This window comes from Tachyglossus aculeatus, unplaced genomic scaffold (assembly GCF_015852505.1).
Source record: "Tachyglossus aculeatus isolate mTacAcu1 unplaced genomic scaffold, mTacAcu1.pri SUPER_30, whole genome shotgun sequence".
Classification (NCBI taxonomy): domain Eukaryota; kingdom Metazoa; phylum Chordata; class Mammalia; order Monotremata; family Tachyglossidae; genus Tachyglossus; species Tachyglossus aculeatus.
The window spans coordinates 442,545-461,508 of NW_024044837.1; positions in this window are offsets into that span (position 1 = coordinate 442,545).

Genomic DNA, 18,964 nt, shown 5'->3' on the forward strand with positions numbered 1-18,964 from the left:
GGAGTTCTATTTTGGCAACGAAAACATGGCCTGGAGCTGATTGGGGAACAGATCATGCCTTACAGATGCCCAAATAGGACCTGACAAATATTCCCCTGTATTTAAGGATCATGTAAAAAATAGATTTGAGGTGCTTAATCTCACAGACGAGGAACCAGAGAAAATGTGGACGAAAATTTAAAATGTCATCAAGGAAGAAAGCGGTGCAGTATTCCAAAAGTTCAGGAAGCAGAAAAAGTGCTAACTCTGGAAGTAGCCAGAGCAAGGAAGGAAACGAAAATCAGAGGACAAAATAACCTGGTTAAAGAATTGAGCTGAGAATTCCAATGCTCTATTGGGAAGGACAAAAGGGAATATTAGGACTAGACTTTGGGCTGGGGTTAGGGTTATGGCTAGGGTATTGTCTAGGTTTAGGGATAAGAATTGTCCAAAAGTTAGGGTTTGAGCTAGGCCTAGAGCTATGGTTAGGGTCAGGTTTAGGTTTTGGGATAATGGTAGGGTTGGGGTTAAGATTATTGTTAGGGTTAGTGTTAAGCACTAGCGCTAGGGTTAGGGTTAAGGTTAGGATTAGTGTTAACATTACGGCTAGGTCTAGGGGAAGGGGCAAGATAGGCATAAGGTTAGGGTTTGGTTTTGGGTTAGGGCTAGGTTTGGAATTAAGATTAGGGATAGGATTACTGTTAGGTCTAGGGATAGGATTGCGGTTAGGTTTAGGGTTAGGATTACTGTTAGATTTTTGGGCTAGCATTAGGGTTAGGATTAGGGTTTGCCCTAGGGTTAGTAGTAAAGTTTTGATTAGAGATAGGGTTAAATTTAGGGTCATGGTTAAGCTTAGGTTTAGGTTTAGGGTTAGGCCGAGGACTGTGGATAGGGGAAGGGTTAGCGTTGGGGTAATGATTAGGGTGAGTGTCAGTGCTTGTTTTAGGCTAGGATGAGGGTTAAGGATAGGGTTAGGGTCAGGTTTGAGGGTAGATTTAAGATTAGGGTTAGAGTTAAGGTTTAGGTTAGGGTTAGCGTTAGCACTAGGGATAGTTTCAAGGTTAGTCTTTTGATTAGTAGTAGAATTAATGCTTAGCTTAAAGCTAGGGTAATGGTTAAAGTTAGGGAGAAGCCTAGGGCAAACTTTTGGATAAGGTGCTGAAATAAGGTCAGGGTTGAAGTTTGGCCTATGGTGAGGTTTAGTATTATGGGTAGGATTTACAATTGGGCTAGGGCTAGGGTTAGGGAGATGGTGAGCATTACGTCTAAGTTTGGGCCTAGGGTTAGAGATAAGGTTAAGTTTAGAGCTAGGGTTAGAGTTTGGGTTAGGTATACTATTGGGTTTATTGTCAGTGCTGGGGATAGAGCCAGGGCAATGTCTAGAATTATTAATGGGGGTAGAGTTGGCATTAAGATTGGGGTTAGGACTGCATTAGAGATAGGGTTATGGATAGGATTGGGGTTAGGATTAGAATTGGGGTTAGTGTTAGGGCTAGGCTTAGCAGTAGTGATAAGGCTAGGGTTAGTTTTACGATTAAGGTTATAGTTAGGTCTATGACTAGGGTTAGGGTTAGGCCTGGGGCTAGAGTTATGGTTATGGTTAGGGCTAGGCCTAGGGCTTGTTTTAGGATTAGGTATAGAAATAGGGTTAGGGTTGGGGTTTGGCTGATGGTAAGATTTTGTGTTATGGTTAAGAATCTCAGTTGGGCTAGAGTTAGGGTTAGCATTAGGTATATGTTTGGGCCTCTGGATAGGGTTAGGACTGGGCTTAGGGTTAAGGCTACGGATAATTTTAAGGTTAGGCTTATGATTAGTAGTAGAATGAAGACTATGACTTAGTGCTAGGCCTAAGGCTAGTTTTAGGATAAGTTGTAGAAATAGCATTAGGGTTGAGGTTTTACTTATGGTGAGGTTTAGTGTTAGCAATTGGGCTAGGTCTATGGTTAGGGAGAGGTTAAGCGTTAGGTCTAGGTTTGGACCTAGGAGGAGGTGTCGGTTTCCTAGGAGGAGGTGTCGGTTTCCTTCTCGCCCCCCAATGTCGCTTTCGCACTATCCCTCCTCCCCCTTCCCTTTCCTTCCCTTCCTTTGAAGCTCACATTATTCGCCTTTACCACCCCCTCCAGATTCTTGGAGCCGTCATCTACCGCCCTCCGGGCCCCACTTCCAACTTCTTTAACGACTTTGACCCCTTCCTCACATTCCTTCTCTCCTTCTCCATGCCCACTCTGATCCTCGGAGACTTCAATATCCACATGGATATCCCTAACGACTCCTCTGCCTCCCGCCTTCTATCTCTACTTGACGCTGCCAACCTCTTCCTCCACCCCACCTCACCCACTCACCAACTTGGTCATACCCTCGACCTCATCATCTCCTACCGCTGCACTGTGTCCACCCTCACCAACTCTGTGATCCCTCTCTCTGATCATAATCTTCTCACCTGCCTCCTCACTCACACACCTTTCCCCCGTAAATCCGTATTACTCCCTCACAGAGATCTCCGCTCTCTGGACCCCACCCATCTTTCGGAGCGCCTCACACCCCACCTCGCCGCCCTCTCCTCTCTACCCAGTCTTGATGATCAGATTACTGCTCTCAACTCTACCCTTTCTACTCAGCTAGACTCACTCGCTCCCCTTTCCCTTCGCCGCTCTCGCACCACTAACCCACAGCCCTGGATCACTGCCACTGTCCGCCTCCTTCGCTCTTATGCTCGAGCTGCCGAACGCTGCTGGCGAAAGTCTAAACACCATGCCAACCTCGTTCACTTCAAGTTTATCCTTTCCTGCCTTAACTCAGCCCTCTCTTCTGCCAGACAAAACTATTTCTCCTCCCTTATTGACACCCATGCCCATCACCCCCGCCAGCTCTTCCGTACATTCAACTCCCTTCTCAGGCCCCCGGTTCCTCCCCCTCCTCCTTCCCTCACCCCCAACGATCTGGCCTCCTACTTCATTAACAAAATTAAATCCATCAGGTCCGACCTCCCCAAAGTCTCTTCCCCCCTTTCTCCAACCCCCCGGCTCTCAACACTCTCTGCTACTCTCCCATCCTTCCCAGCGGTATCCTCAGAGGAACTCTCCTCCCTCCTCTCAAGTGCTACTCCGGCCACCTGTGCTTCTGACCCCATTCCCTCTCATCTTATGAAATCTCTCGCTCCATCCCTTCTCCCCTCCTTAACTTCCATCTTCAACCGCTCACTCTCCACTGGTTCCTTCCCCTCTGCCTTCAAACATGCCCATGTCTCTCCCATCCTAAAAAAACCCCCTCTTGACCCCACCTCACCTTCTAGTTATCGTCCCATATCCCTCCTACCATTCCTTTCCAAACTCCTTGAACGAGTTGTCTACACGCGCTGCCTAGAAGTCCTCAACAACAACTCTCTCCTTGACCCCTTCCAGTCTGGCTTCCGTCCCCTTCATTCCACGGAAACTGCGCTCTCAAAGGTCACCAATGACCTCCTGCTTGCCAAATCCAACGGCTCCTACTCTGTCCTAATCCTCCTCGACCTCTCAGCTGCCTTTGACACTGTGGACCACCCCCTTCTCCTCCACACGTTATCTGACCTTGGCTTCACAGACTCCGTCCTCTCCTGGTTCTCCTCTTATCTCTCCGGTCGTTCTTTCTCAGTCTCTTTTGCAGGCTCCTCCTCCCCCTCCCATCCTCTTACGGTGGGGGTTCCCCAAGGTTCAGTGCTTGGTCCCCTTCTGTTCTCAATATACACTCACTCCCTTGGTGACCTCATTCGCTCCCACGGCTTCAACTATCATCTCTACGCTGATGACACCCAGATCTACATCTCTGCCACTGCTCTCTCCCCCTCTCTCCAGGCTCGCATCTCCTCCTGCCTTCAGGACATCTCCATCTGGATGTCTGCCCGCCACCTAAAGCTCAACATGTCGAAGACTGAGCTCCTTGTCTTCCCTCCCAAACCTTGTCCTCTCCCTGACTTTCCCATCTCTGTTGACGGCACTACCATCCTTCCCGTCTCACAAGCCCGCAACCTTGGTGTCATCCTCGACTCTGCTCTCTCATTCACCCCTCACATCCAAGCCGTCACCAAAACCTGCCGGTCTCAGCTCCGCAACATTGCCAAGATCCGCCCTTTCCTCTCCATCCAAACTGCTACCCTGCTCATTCAAGCTCTCATCCTATCCCGTCTGGACTACTGCACCAGCCTTCTCTCTGATCTCCCATCCTCGTGTCTCTCTCCACTTCAATCCATACTTCATGCTGCTGCCCGGATTATCTTTGTCCAGAAACGCTCTGGACATATTACTCCCCTCCTCAAAAACCTCCAATGGCTACCGATCAATCTGCGCATCAGGCAGAAACTCCTCACCCTGGGCTTCAAGGCTCTCCATCACCTCGCCCCCTCCTACCTCACCTCCCTTCTCTCCTTCTACTGCCCAGCCCGCACCCTCCGCTCCTCCACCACTAATCTCCTCACTGTACCTCGCTCTCGCCTGTCCCGCCATCGACCCCCGGCCCACGTCATCCCCCGGGCCTGGAATGCCCTCCCTCTGCCCATCCGCCAAGCCAGCTCTCTTCCTCCCTTCAAGGCCCTGCTGAGAGCTCACCTCCTCCAGGAGGCCTTCCCAGACTGAGCCCCTTCTTTCCTCTCCCCCTCGTCCCCCTCTCCATCCCCCCGTCTTACCTCCTTCCCTTCCCCACAGCACCTGTATATATGTATATATGGTTGTACATATTTATGACTCTATTTATTTATTTATTTATTTATTTTACTTGTACATTTCTATCCTACTTATTTTATTTTGTTGGTATGTTTGGTTCTGTTCTCTGTCTCCCCCTTTTAGACTGTGAGCCCACTGTTGGGTAGGGACTGTCTCTATGTGATGCCAATTTGTACTTCCCAAGCGCTTAGTACAGTGCTCTGCACATAGTAAGCGCTCAATAAATTCGATTGATTGATTGATTGATTGACCTAGGGTTAATGTTAAGGTTAAAGTTAGAGCTAATGTTAGGGTTAAGGTTAGTATTAGGTTTATTGTTAACTTTAGGGTTAGGGCCAGTGTTCAGGTTAGGGTGAAAAATACGGTTAGGCTTATTGTTGGAGTTAGGGCTAGGGCCAGGTCACTCAGCTGATGAGTGGCAGGGTCAGGATTAGAACCCAAGTCCTCTGACTCCCAGGCCCATTCATTCATTCAGTCATATTAATTGAGCGCTTACTGTGTGCAGAGCACTGTACTAGGCGTTTGGTAAGTACAAGTTGGAAACATATAGAGACGGTCCCTACCCAACAGTGGGTTCACAGTCTAGAAGAAGGCCCATGTTCTACTAGTAAGGCCATGTTCTTTCTTTGACTTTGAGAGTTCACTCCCAGCTCATTGGACTGTTGTATTGGACTCTCCCAAGCATTTAGCACAGAGCTCTGCACATAAAAAGTGCTCAATAAACACCCTTGATTGACTGACTGATTGATTGATTACACTTATAATTTCTTACTGCTACCCGAAATGTAGCAAAACTGATTCCTTGTGGATGGAAGACGGTAATAGGAAACATGTACCGTGACTAGAGATGACAATATCAATCTTGCATCCATTTTGGTGAGAAGGTGGGGTGAAGGATGAAGTCAGGAAAGTCGAGGAGTGAGAAGCAGCATGGTCTCATGGATAGATCACGGGCCTGGGAGTCAGAGGGCCTGAGTTCTAATTTCAGCTCCTCCACTTGTCTGCTTTGTGACCTTGTGCAATTCACCGTGCTTTTCTGTGCCTCTGTTCTTCTGTTTTCCCTCCTACTTAGACGGCGAGCCCCATGCAGGACAAGGACCGTGTCCAACCTAACTCACTTGTGTCTACCCCAGCACTTAGAAGAGCGTTCGACATACAGTAAGTGCTTAACATATACCATTTCCGATCCCTGAGCAGGGAAGGGAAACTGTAACATCCAACCAGACCCTAGCTCTTGGCATTCCTCCTGTCAGTAACTTCCTCCCCGCTCAATCCACTTCCTTCTGTGTCGCCCTTGCGCTTGGATTAGCTCCTTTTATTCACCCTTGATTGATTCCACATCACTTATGTCCATATCTATCATTTATTTTGTTATATTCAAGTCTGTCTCCCCTTATAGACTGTAGGCAGGGATCGGGCCTACCAGCTCTGTTATATTTACTCTCCCCAAGTGTGTAGTTCAGTGCTCTGAACTCAGTAAACACTCAATAAATACGATTTATTGATTGATTGATTCCCTACCAGGCCTCTGCTCTCCCCATCTTCAAAATCCTTCTGAAATCTCATTCCATCCCATGCTGAGATGCAGCGTGGCTTAGGGGAAAGAGCACGGGCCTGAGAGTCAAACGACACCAGCTCTGTCACCTGTCTGCTGTATGACCTTGAGCAAGCCACTTAACTTCTCAATGACTCAGTTACCTCGTCTGTACCATGGGGATTAAGACTGTGAGTCTCACGTGGGACAACCTGATGACCTTGTATCTACCCCAGCGTTTGGAATAGTGCTTCACATATAGTAAGCGCTTAACAAATACCATCATCATCATCATCACAAAGAACGCTTCCCCGTTCATTTCTCTTCTCTCCAGATCTCACCTACTAACTCTCTTTGCTTAAACTTTCTATTATCAAGGAACGTGTCCGCTAATTCTGTCTTATTGTATTCTCTACCCAGGCTCTTAGTACACTGCTCTGCACATAATGAGAACTCAATAAATGCCACTTATTGATTTTTTACATGCCCTATTACTTAAGCACTTACGTTTCCTTCTTCCTTCTGTCTATAACTTTAGTGTCTGTTTCCCCCCTCTAGATCAAGGCTAGGCTTTATGTTTTGTTAGTCTACAATAGTTTCTTAAAGATCATAGCGCAGGACTCTGCACAGTTGGGAGTCCATGGTCGCCTCATACGTGCGTATCTTCCGGGCCATTCTGAGAATGCCGGCCGCCAAGGGCCGGGCCAAAGCCTTCTCCACCTGCCTGCCCCATCTCGTCGTCGTCACCATCTTCATCTCCACAGGCGTGATTGGCTATCTCAAGCCTCCCTCACATTCTTCCTTGGTGTTCGACCTGTTGATGTCGGTGTTATACGCCGTCATGCCCCCGGCCCTGAACCCCCTCATCTACAGCCTGAGGAACCGTGACTTGAAAGTTGCTCTGTGGACAGTCTTAAAAAGGAGATTTCCCCGAACTCCTCTGTAGGTCGAAATGTCTCTTTCCTTGTGCTGATATTCAATCCATGTCAATCAATCATGTTTACTACACGATCAATCATATTTACTAGTATAAAATAAAGGGTTGGATTAACGTGGTAGCAGTTCATCTGAACGACGGAAACGAAAGGACATATTTTAGCGATGTTGTGAAGGGGGAACTGACAGGATTTAGTGATGGATTGAATTTGTGGGTTGAATGAGAATGAGGAGTCGAGAATAATGCCAAGGTTGTGGACTTGTGAGACAGGAAGAATGGTGAGTCATCTACGGATATGAGAAAATCAAGGGGATGTTGGGGTTTGGAGGGGAAGATAAAGAATAGATTTGGTAGGCATGTTCATGCCCACAAGGAGCTTACAGTCTAGAGGGCATTGATTATGCCACCGGGAGCCATGGCACGCGAGTTCTAATGCCAACCCTGCCACTGACCAGCTGTGTGACTTTGGGTGACCAACTTAAGCTCTCTGGGCCTCTCTGTAACATGAGGATTTAATACATGATTAGTCGGAGCTAATCATTTTGTTTCTACTCAGCACTTGTTGCAGGATTTTCATTCATTCATTGAATTCCTTCAATCGTATTTATTGAGCACTTAGTGTGTGCAGAGCTCTGTACTAAGCGCTTGTGAAGTACAAATCGGCGACATATAGAGACGGTCCCTACCCAACAACGGGCATACAGACTAGAAGGGGGAGACAGACAAAAAACAAACAACAAAAAAGTAGATAGATGTAAGTATCAACAGTATAAATAGAATTATATCTATATACACATCATTAGTAAAATAAATAGAGTAGGAAATACGTACAAATATACACAAGTGTTGTGGGGAGGGGAAGGGGGAACGTCTAGGAGGATGGGGAGGGGAAGGGCAGAGGGAGGGAGGTGGGATGGGGAGGGAAGGAGGAAGAGGAGAGGAAAAAGGGGGATCAGTCTGAGAAGGCCTCCTGGAGGAGGTGATCTCTCAGTAGGGCTTTGAAGGAATGAAAAGAGCAGGTTTGGTGGATGTTTGGAGAGAGGGCATTGGAGGCCAGAGGTAGGACGTGGGCCAGGGTTCGACGGCGGGACGAGCTAGAACGAGGCACAGTGAGGAGTTTGGGGCAGAGGAGCAGAGTGTACGGTCTGGGCTGTAGAAGGAGAGGAGAGAAGTGAGGTAGGAGGGGACGAGGTAAGGGAGAGATTTGAAGCCGAGAGTAAGGAGGTTTTGATTGATTCTAAGGTAGATAGGCAACCACTGGAGATTTCCGGGGAGGGGAGTGACATACCCAGAGCGTTTCCATACAAAGATAATCTGGGCAGCAGAGTGAAGTATAGACTGAAGTAGGGAGAGACAGGAGGATGGGAGATCAAAAAGGAGGTTGATGCAGTAGTCCATTCGGGATAGCGTGAGAGATTGAACCAGCGAGGTAGCAGTTTAAATGGAGAGGAAAGGACTGATCTTTGAGATGTTGTGGAGGTGAAACTGGCATGTTTTAGTGACGGATAGGATGTGTGGGGTGAATGAGAGAGCGAAGGCAAAGACGACACCAAGGTTGTTGGCTTGTGAGATGGGAAAGTTGGTAGTGCCATCTACAGTGAAGGGAAAGTCAGGGAGAGAACAGGATTTGGGAGGGACGATAAGGAGTTCAGTCTTGGACATGTCGAGTTTTAGATGGCAGGCAGACATCCAGATGAAGATGTTCTGAAGGCAGAAGGAGATACGGGCCTGACGGGAGGGAGAGAGAACAGGGCTGGTGATCTAGATTCGGGTGTCATCAGTGTAGAGATGATAGTTGAAGCTGTGGGAGCGAATGAGTTCACCAAATGAGTGAGTACAGATGGAGAACAGAAGGTGACCAAGACCTGACCCTTGAGGAACCCCTACAGTAAGAGATGGGAAGGGACAGAGAAGCCCGCGCAGGAGATTGGAGTGAACGGCCTGGGAGATAAAAAGGAGAACCAGAAGAGGATAGAGTCTGTGACGCCAAGGCTGGATAGCGTGTTGAGGAGAAGGGGATGGTCCACAATATCGGAGTCAGCTGAGAGGTAGAGGAGGATTAGGATAGAGTAGGAGCCATTGGATTTGGCAAGTAGGAGGTCATTGGTGACCTTTGAGAGTGCACTTTCGGTGGAATGTAGGGGACTGAAGTCAGATTGGAAGGGGTCTAAGAGAAATTTGGAGTTGAGGAATTCGAGGCAGCGAGTGTAGATGACTCGTTCTAGGAGTTTGGAAAGGAAAGGTAGGAAGGAGGTAGGGCGATAACTAGAAGGGGCAGTGGGGTCAATAAAGTTTTTTAGGATGGGAGAGACGTGGGCATATTTGAAGGCAGAGGGGAAGGAACCAGTGCGCAATTGAAGATGGAAGTTAAGGATGGAATTAGGGAAGGGGTAGTGAGAGTTTTCATATGGTGAGAAGAAATGGGTTCCGAAGCACAGGTTGATGGGGTGGCACTTCATTAATTCATTCAAACGTATTTATTGAGCGTTTAGAGTTTACATAGCACTGTACTAAGCGCTTGGGAAGTACAAATCGGCAACATATAGAGACAGTCCCTACCCAACAACGGGTTCACAGTCTAGAAGGGGTAGACAGACAACAAAACGAAGCATGTGGACAGGTGTCAAGTCATTAACAAAATAGAATAGTAAATATGTACAAGTAAAATAAATCTGTACAAACATATATACAGGTGCTGTGGGGAGGGGAAGGAGGTAGGACGGGGGCGATAGAGAGGAGGAGAGGAAAAAGGGGGCTCAGTCTGGGAAGGCGTCTTGGAGGAGGTGAGCTCTCAGTAGGGCTTTGAAGGGAGGAAGAGAGCCAGCTTGCCGGAGGTGTGGAGGGAGGGCATTCCAGGCCAGGGGGAGAACGTGGGCCGGGGGTCGACAGCGGGACAGGCGAGAACGAGGTACAGTCACGGGGTTAGCGGCAGGGGAGAGGAGGGTACGGGCTGGGCTGTATAAGGAGAGAAGGGAGGTGAGGTAGGAGGGGGAGAAGTGATAGAGGCCTTGAAGCCGAGAGTGAGGAGCTTTTGCTTGATGCATAGGTTGACAGGCAGCCACTGGAGAGTTTTGAGGAGGGGAGTAACACGCCCAGAGCGTTTCCGCACAAAGATGATCCGGGCATCAGAGTGAAGTATAGACTGAAGTGGGGAGAGAAAGGAGGATGGGAGATCAGAGAGGAGGCTGATGCAGTAATCCAGTCCAGCCCGGTCCTGGATGGAGAGGAAAGGGCGGATCTTGGCGATGTTGCGGAGCTGAGACCGGCAGGTTTTGGTGACGGATTGGATGTGACGGGTGAACGAGAGAGCTGAGTCGAGGATGACACCAAGGTTACGGGCTTGTGAGACGGGAAGGATGGGAGTGCCTGTAGACGGGGCAGTGACGGGAAAGTCAGGGAGAGGGCAGGGCTTGGGAGGGAAGATACAGAGATCAGTCTTCGACATATTGAGTTTTAAATGACGGGCAGACATCCAGATGGAGATGTCCTGAAAGCAGGAGGAGATACGAGCCTGAAGGGAGGGAGAGCAGGGGCAGAGATGTAGATTTGGGTGTTATCAGCTTGATAGGATGGAGGAGATCTTTTCTGAAGATACTGCTGGGAAGGATGGGTAAGTCGTGGAGAGGGTTGACAGTTGGGAGGATGAAGAAGGGGGAGGTGTAACGTTGGGGAACTCAGACCTGATGGTGTTAATTTTACTAATGAAGTAGGTGTAAACCTTTGCATGTAAACTGTTAATAAAGACTATAATGATAATGTTGATAATTATGGTCATGCTATTTAATTATGCTTGTGATAAGGAACCCATGAAGTTATAATTGCTGGGTTAGATCTAGCTACCCCCTGCAGAGTCTTGCCATAGTATATTTAGAGGGATCTAAATATAATTGTAATTGCTTTGTTAGAGTATCTTCCAGGTGAGTTAATGATAATATTACCTTTACCATTATTATTATTACTGTGGTACTGTTAAGCGTTATCTTTGTGCCAGGCACTGTACTGAACACTGGGGTGGATAGAAGCCAATCGGGTTGGCCACAGTCCCCTGTCCCACATAGGGCTCACAGTCTCGATCGCCATTTTATAGATGAGGTAACCGAGGGCCAGAAAACTGAACGGACTTACCCAATGTCACACAGCAGACTAGTGGCAGAGCCGGGATTAGAATCCAGATGTATGGACCACAGTGATTCTAGACTGTGAGCCCACTGTTGAGTAGAGACCGTCTCTATATGTTGCCAACTTGTACTTCCCAAGCGCTTAGTACAGTGCTCTGCACACAGTAAGCGCTCAATAAATACGATTGATTCATTGATTGATTCCCTGCGTTGCTTTGATTTTTCCTAAAGTATTGAGACTAGGAGGGATAGCCTGTGGAATCCTTATCGAATATCTAAGACATTTCAGGTGCCCAACTGTGCCAAGTCTGGGTGAATCTACCCAGTGTGCTGACCAAATTTTCAATTAGGTGGTCTTCTAGACTGCTCGTTTGCTATGGGCAGGGAACGTGCTTGCTGATTTTGTTGTTAGTAGATGTTAGTAGAGTACTCTGCGCATAGTAAGTGCTCAGTAAATACTTTCGACTAAGGTTAATGATGATAATGATGGTAAAAATAATTTTGGAGCCAGTCAATCGTATTTATTGAGTGCTTACAATATGCAGAGCACTGTAATAAACACTTGGGAGAGCATAGTATAAAAATGTAACAGACACATTCTCTACCCACAACGAGCTTACAGTCTGGAGTGGGAAACAGGTATTAATATAAATAAACAAATTATGGATATGAACAAAATTGTTGTGGGGCTGGGAGGGGATGAATATAAAGAACAAGTCAGGGCGAAGCAAAAGGGAGTGGAAGAGAAAGAAAAGAGGACTTAGGGAAGGTCTTTTGAAGGAGACGTCTTTCAGAAAAGCTTTGAAGAGAAGGAGAATAAGGTATACTTTTAGGGTAGGTATGACCGTTGGACGAAGGGGAGTAAAAGATCCTTGGGCAGGATCTAAGAGAAGCAGCGTGGCTCAGTGGAAAGAGCACGGGCTTTGGAGTCAGAGGTCATGGGTTCAAATCCTGGCTCTGCCAATTGTCAGCTGTGTGACTTTGGGCAAGTCACTTCACTTCTCTGTGCCTCAGTTACCTTATCTGTAAAATGGGGATGAAGATTGTGAACCCCCCGTGGGACAACCTGATCACCTTGTAACCCCCCAGCACTTAGAACAGTGCTTTGCACATAGTAAGCCCTTAATAAATGCCATCATTATTATTATTATTATCCAACTCTTCAGATCCATCTCCTCTCATCCAATCATCTAGCCATTCATCCATTCATTCATCCATCCAGTTGTCTATCACTGCAATTGATAGAGCACATCTTGGAGACTTCGTGACCTACCCCACCCAGAAGACCAAGGGGAGATGGAGATCAGGGCCCTTCAGACCCACTCTGTCTCAGTGACAGTGACTTTGGTGGATGGGGGTGGAGGGACAAGGAGGGACGAGGAGGAAGATGGAAGAATCTGAACCAGCCTGGGGAGGTGATCACACTCGGGACCAATGTTGAGGTTCAGACCAGGGCCGTGTCCCCCGACCGGGCAGGGAGCTTGCAGAAGGGGGGCGTTGTCCAGTGCAATAACCCCAACCATCACTAGCCCCTCCATCCTGATTGGCTTGTATCCACCCCAGAGCTTAGTACAGTGCCTGGCACATGGCAAGAGCTTAATAAATACTATTATTATTATTATTATTATTATTATTATTATTATTATTATTATTATTATAATCATCCACCTCCCAACCATGACTGCCAGGAAGCCACCTGCCGGAGTTTGGCACTGTGACAACAGCCTTGGCAGTTTGGATGAACTTTCAGTCTATCCAAGGGCTCTGACAGTGCTCTAGCGCTGGTGAATGGGGGCACCGAGAACGGGAAGGAGGAGGAGCCGCGGGAGAACGAGTATGTCGAGGAGGAGGAGGAGGACGGGGAGCCGGGCAACAAGTAGGAGGTCATCGACATCCAGAGAACAGGCTTCACCCTCAAGATCTTCGCTCCAGGGACCGAACCCTTTTCTCTACAGGTGTGGAGAGGTGACGGGAAGAGGAGGGCGGCTGTCCTGTGCCGTTGAGGAGAGCCAAGGTGGAGTCGGGAGGGACAGCCGCAGGCAGAGAGGGCGTCCCTGGGCTGAGCCCCAGCCATCGCACCACTGCTGAGGAGAGCTCTTCAGCTGAGTCAACCCAGCCTGCCGGGCCTGTGGTGTGACTTCCGGTGGGGAGGACGGGGCTTAACCCCCGAGGGTGATGGCGGCCCGGGAACAAGGTCTAGCTAGACCCCCTGCCCCAGGCCAACCCAGACCCTCCCCTCATAGACAAAGGTAAGCTACTCCTCCTCCTCCTTCCGTCCCCAAGGAGGAGAGACTTTGGGGTCAGAGGTTCCGGAGCCGGATGGGAGCGGGTAGAGGGGGCACACAGGCCCTGATTGTTGGCCCAGTTAGCTGCAGGTCTCTCCGCAGGATATGGAGCAGGAGATACAACAGGTACTCATGGACCGCGAATACACCTGCCAACGCACCTGCTTCTCCCTGCAGCTAGACGGCAACATCCTATACAACTTCCCTGAGCTCAAGAACATCGAGGGGCTGCAGGAGGGGCCTCGATCCGAGTGGTGGAAGGCAAGCCTTCCCCCTCATCCCACCCTGTCCGGGGCAGGGTCAGAGGGTGGGCGGCCTGCCTCCCCACCGCGGGGGTGGGACAAGGGCATGGGACCCCGGTCATCCTAGGGCCTCGCGAGTCTGCATCTCTGGCCGGTGGGGGGATATTCTGGGATTGCTTCCTCTTCTCCGTGTCCCCAGCCTCCTCCCACCCCGATCATCAGCCCTCCTCCGTCCCTTCACCTTCCCCAAGAGTCCTATAGGCTCCGCGAGACCCTGATCTACACGCGCCACATAAAGGCCCTTCTGAAGAGCCTGGATCCGTCCGACGCTTTCAACGGCCTGGACTGCAACTCGCTGTCTTTCCTGAGAACCTTCACCGACGGCGACCTTGGCGGTAGGGGCCGGAGGAGCGACGGCGTGGCCCTCTGGGAGTGGGAGAGGGAGGGCTTCCACTGCCTTTTTCTGCCCCCGGGTGGGCGGCGGCAGAGAGCTGATGGCGGTCCCCATCTCCACAGACAGTGACAAGTGGAAAAAGGCAGAGGAGCCGGAGCAGATCGACTGTACGACCCCCGAGCACATCCTGCCCGGGAGCGTGGAGCGGCCGCTGTGAGCCCTGCAGCCACAGAACCGCGACTGGAAGGTGGGGCGGCCTCGGTGACGGGGTTCAGCGCCTGCGGGGCAACAGCACCGACCCCCGGTGGGCGCGGATTTAGGGGAAGGGCATCAGCCTCTGCCGGCCTTCCCTGATGCCCATGTCCCCCGCGTCCCCAGCCCCTGCAGTGCCTCAAGGTGCTCACCATGAGCGGGTGGAACCCACCCCCTGGCAATCACAAGAGGCACGGGCACCTGGTCTACCTGTACGTGGTCAATCCGAGGACAGCCATGTCAGCATCACCGCCTCCACCCGCGGCTTCTACCTAAAGCAGTGAGTGGGGGTCTCCTCGGACGGACTCTGGGCTCAAGGCATAGGGGAAAGCGGGGTGGGAGGGGAGATGAAAGCGCCATGTCCCACTGCAGGTCCACGGCGTACAGATTCAACCCCACGCCTGCCATCCCCCGCTTCCTCAGCCACTCCTTGGTGGAGCTCCTTAACCAGATCATCCCGGTTTGAAAAAAACTTTGCTGCCTTTCCTAAGAAAAGGTACGAAGGGGGGCCTCCCCCAGACTGCCCCTGGGTGCGGGGCACCTATGGTCATGGCCTCTCAGCAGCCCCCGCTTGAAGGGATTGCCCCCCAAGTGGTCCGGCGCGGCCCAGGGTCCAGGCCCTGGGGAGGGGAAATGGGTTAGCATGGGGACTCCTTCCGTTCTCTCTGCACCGGGTGGGGAGGTGGTGGGAGATGAGGCCCTCGACCAGCTGGAGAAACTGAGGCCCAAGGGCTTGGCTATGCTGGGGGATGCTGGGAGCCCCCGGGCTCCGTGAAAGGCCGGACTAGTGAGGAGCGTCCTCGTACCTTGGGGCTGATGGCTGTGCCCCCTTCCCCCGACCTCTGACTGCAGGGTATAGCGCCACCCCTTCGAGAAGATCGCCACCCCATTCCAGGTGTACAGCTGGAGGGCGGCCCAGGTCCAGTACGCCATGGACTGCATGCGGGCTGAGGACACCTACACCTCGCGGCTGGGCTACGAGGAGCACATCCCTGAACAGGTGCCTGCCTGCCCACCCTCCTCGCCCCCTGCCCCGTGGGGTCAGCACGCAGGCATTCCCAAGGCCCATCCACCCTCCCTGGCCTGTCACTGCGGCTCCAGGTTGAAGGGGGCAGGGCCCGGAACAGGCCCTGTCTGAAAGAGTGGCTGTGGGGGTTTGGGTGGAGCAGTGTCTGCGATCCCCATCTCCCTGGCGTGGAGCTCTGGCAGAATCGTGGCATCTCCCCTCTGAAAACCCAGCGAGGCCAAGGTGGGGTGCAGGCCGCACCATGAAGAGTGCTGGCCCCTTGACCCTGACCCTGCCACCTCCCCTTCCCGACCCACCAGACACGGGATTGGAACGAGGAGCTGCAGACAACTCGAATGCTGCCCCGGAACAACCTGCCCGAGCGGGTGCTGAGGCAACGAGCCAACTTCAAGGTACGGGTGGGCTAGGGGCTGGTTCTGTGTGGGTGAGGGGTTTGAGATAGGCAGCTGGCCCCAGCCTCCCCCCACACCTCCTCTCGGCACCTGAGACCACAGACTGACCAGCAGCCCCCGCCCCGGGGACTACCTCCCTGAACCGAGCCTCTGCCCCCTTCAGGTATAGAGTGACCTCATGGCGTCAGCCATCCGGAGGCCATGGCGGGATCAACGGGACCGTGATGGCCATCAACTCCAAAGAGGAGACTAAGATACAGATGTTCATCTAGAACAACATCTTCTTCAGCCTGGACTTCGATGGGCGCAACCACTACAAGGAATTTGGGGGCGACACTGCCGCCTACGCCGGCCCCAGCCACGACTTGAATGGCATGCGCACCATCCTGCTGGCCTGGAATGCCCTCCCTCCCCACATCTGCCAAGCCAGCTCTCTTCCTCCCTTCAAGGCCCTACTGAGAGCTCACCTCGTCCAGGAGGCCTTCCCAGACTGAGCCCCCTCCTTCCTCTCCCCCCTCCATTCCCCTGCCTTACTTCCTACCCTTCCCCACAACATCTGTATATATATATATATATATATGTTTGTACGTATTTATTACTCTATTTATTTATTTATTTTACTTATACATATCTATTCTATTTATTTTATTTTGTTAATATGTTTTGTTTTGTTCTCTGTCTCCCCCTTCTAGACTGTGAGCCCACTGCTGGGTAGGGACCGTCTCTATATATTGCCCACTTGTACTTTCCAAGCGCTTAGTACAGTGTTTTGCACACAGTAAGCGCTCAATAAATACGATTGATTGAAGGGAGTGAGTGTAGATCGAGAACAGAAGGGGACCAAGCACTGAATCTTGGAGAACCCCCACAGTAAGGGGATGGGAGTGGGAGGGGGAGCCTGCAAAAGAGACTGAGAATGAACGAACGGAGAGATAAGAGGAGAACCAGGAGAGGACGGAGTCTGTGAAGCCAAGGTCGGAAAGCGTGTTGAGGAGAAGGGGGTGGTGCACAGTGTTGAAGGCAGCTGAGAGGTCGAGGAGGATTAGGATAAAGTATGAGCCGTTGGATTTGGCAAGCAGGAGGTCATTGGTGACCTTTGAGAAGGCAGTTTCCGTGAAACGTAGGGGACGGAAGCCAGACTGGAGGGAGTGGAGGAGAGAGTTGGTGTTGAGGAATTCGAGGCAGCGTGTGTAGACAACTCGTTCAAGGAGTTTGGAAAGGAATGGTAGGAGGGATATGGGGCGATAACTAGAAGATGAGGTGGGGTCAAGAGAGGGATTTTTAGGATGGGAGAGGCATGGGCATGTTTGAAGGCGGAGGGGAAGGAACCAGTGGAGAGTGAGCGGTTGAAGATGGAAGTTAAGGAGGGGAGAAGGGATGGAGCGAGAGATTTCATGAGATGAGAGGGAATGGGGTCAGAAGCACAGGTGGCCGGAGTAGCACTTGAGAGGAGGGAGGAGAGTTCCTCTGAGGATACCGCTGGGAAGGATGGGAGAGTAGCAGAAAGTGTTGAGAGCCGGGGGGATGGAGAAAGTTGGGGAGTGACTTTGGGGAGGTCGGACCTGATGGATTTAATTTTGCTAATGAAGTAGGAGGCCAGATCGTTGAGGGTGAGGGAAGGAGGAGGGGGAGGAACCGGGGGCCTGAGAAGGGAGTTGAATGTACGGAAGAGCTGGCGGGGATGATGGGCATGGGTGTCAATAAGGGAGGAGAAATAGTTTTGTCTGGCAGAGGTGAGGGCTGGGTTAAGGCAGGAAAGGATAAACTTGAAGTGAACGAGGTTGGCATGATGTTTAGACTTTCGCCAGCAGCGTTTGGCAGCTCGAGCATAAGAGCGAAGGAGGCGGGCAGTGACAGTGATCCAGGGCTGTGGGTTAGTGGTACGAGAGCGGCGAAGGGAAAGGGGAGCGGGTGAGTCTAGCTGAGTAAAAAGGGTAGAGTGGAGAGCAGTAATCTTATCATCAAGACTGGGTAGAGAGGAGAGGGAGGCCAGATGGGGTGTGAGGCTCTCAGAAAGATGCATGGGGTCAAGAGAGCAGAGATCTCTGTGAGGGAGTAATATGAATTTACAGGGGAAAGGAATGTGAGTGAGGAGGCAGTTGAGAAGATTATGATCAGAGAGAGGGATTTCAGAGTTGGTGAGGGTGGACACAGTGCAGCGTTAAGAGATGATGAGGTCGAGGGTATGAGCAAGTTGGTGAGTGGGTGAGTTGGGGTGGAGCAAGAGGTTGGCAGCGTCGAGGAGAGATAGAAGGCGGGCAGCAGAGGAGTCATCAGGAATATCCATGTGGATGTTGAAGTCTCCGAGAATCAGAGTGGGCACGGAAAAGGAGAGAAGGAAAGTGAGGAAGGGGTCAAAATCGTTAAAGAAGTTGAAGGTGGGGCCGGGGGGGGGGGCGGTAGATGACGGCTACAAGAATCAGGAGGGGGCGGTAGAGGCGATTAATGTGGGCTTCAAAAGAAGGAAAGGAAAGGGAAGGGGGAGGGGGGATAGTGCGAAAGCGACATTGGGGGGCGAGAAGGAAACCGACACCTCCTCCTTTTCCGGTGAGTCTGGGGGAGTGGGAGAAGAAGAGGCCTCCACTGGAAAGAGCAGCAGAAGAGACCGTGTCGTCCGGAGACAACCATGTTTCAGTTAGGTTTCAGTTAGGGCTAGGAAGAGTAGAGAGCTGGAAAGGAATAGATCCATGATGAAAGGGATCTTACTTAAAACGGAGCGGGGGTTCCAGAGGCCACACGTGGCAGCAGCTGTCGAGGGAGGGGAGAGAGGGGGAAGGTTGCGAGGGGTGAGGAGGGTTTGGATTGGGTTGAGGTGGCGGAGGACTAGGAGGGGAGAGTGGGAAGAGGGGTGGCGATGGGAAAGGAGAACTGGGATGGGGTGGGGGCGGGGAGAAGGGGAGCGAGGGGGCTGGGAGGGAGAAGCGGAGGACCTGCGCTGGTACAGAGGAATCCTTGGTAGAGGGTGAGGGGGAGTGGTTTGGTGGGGGAGAGGGAGGGAAAAAGCTGGGTGGGAGAGGGGAAGGGGAAGATGAGGAATGGGAATGGAGGTTGGGAGCAAGGGAATTAAAAGTTCATGGTGAGGACAGCAGGGCGAGTGACAGTACAGCGGG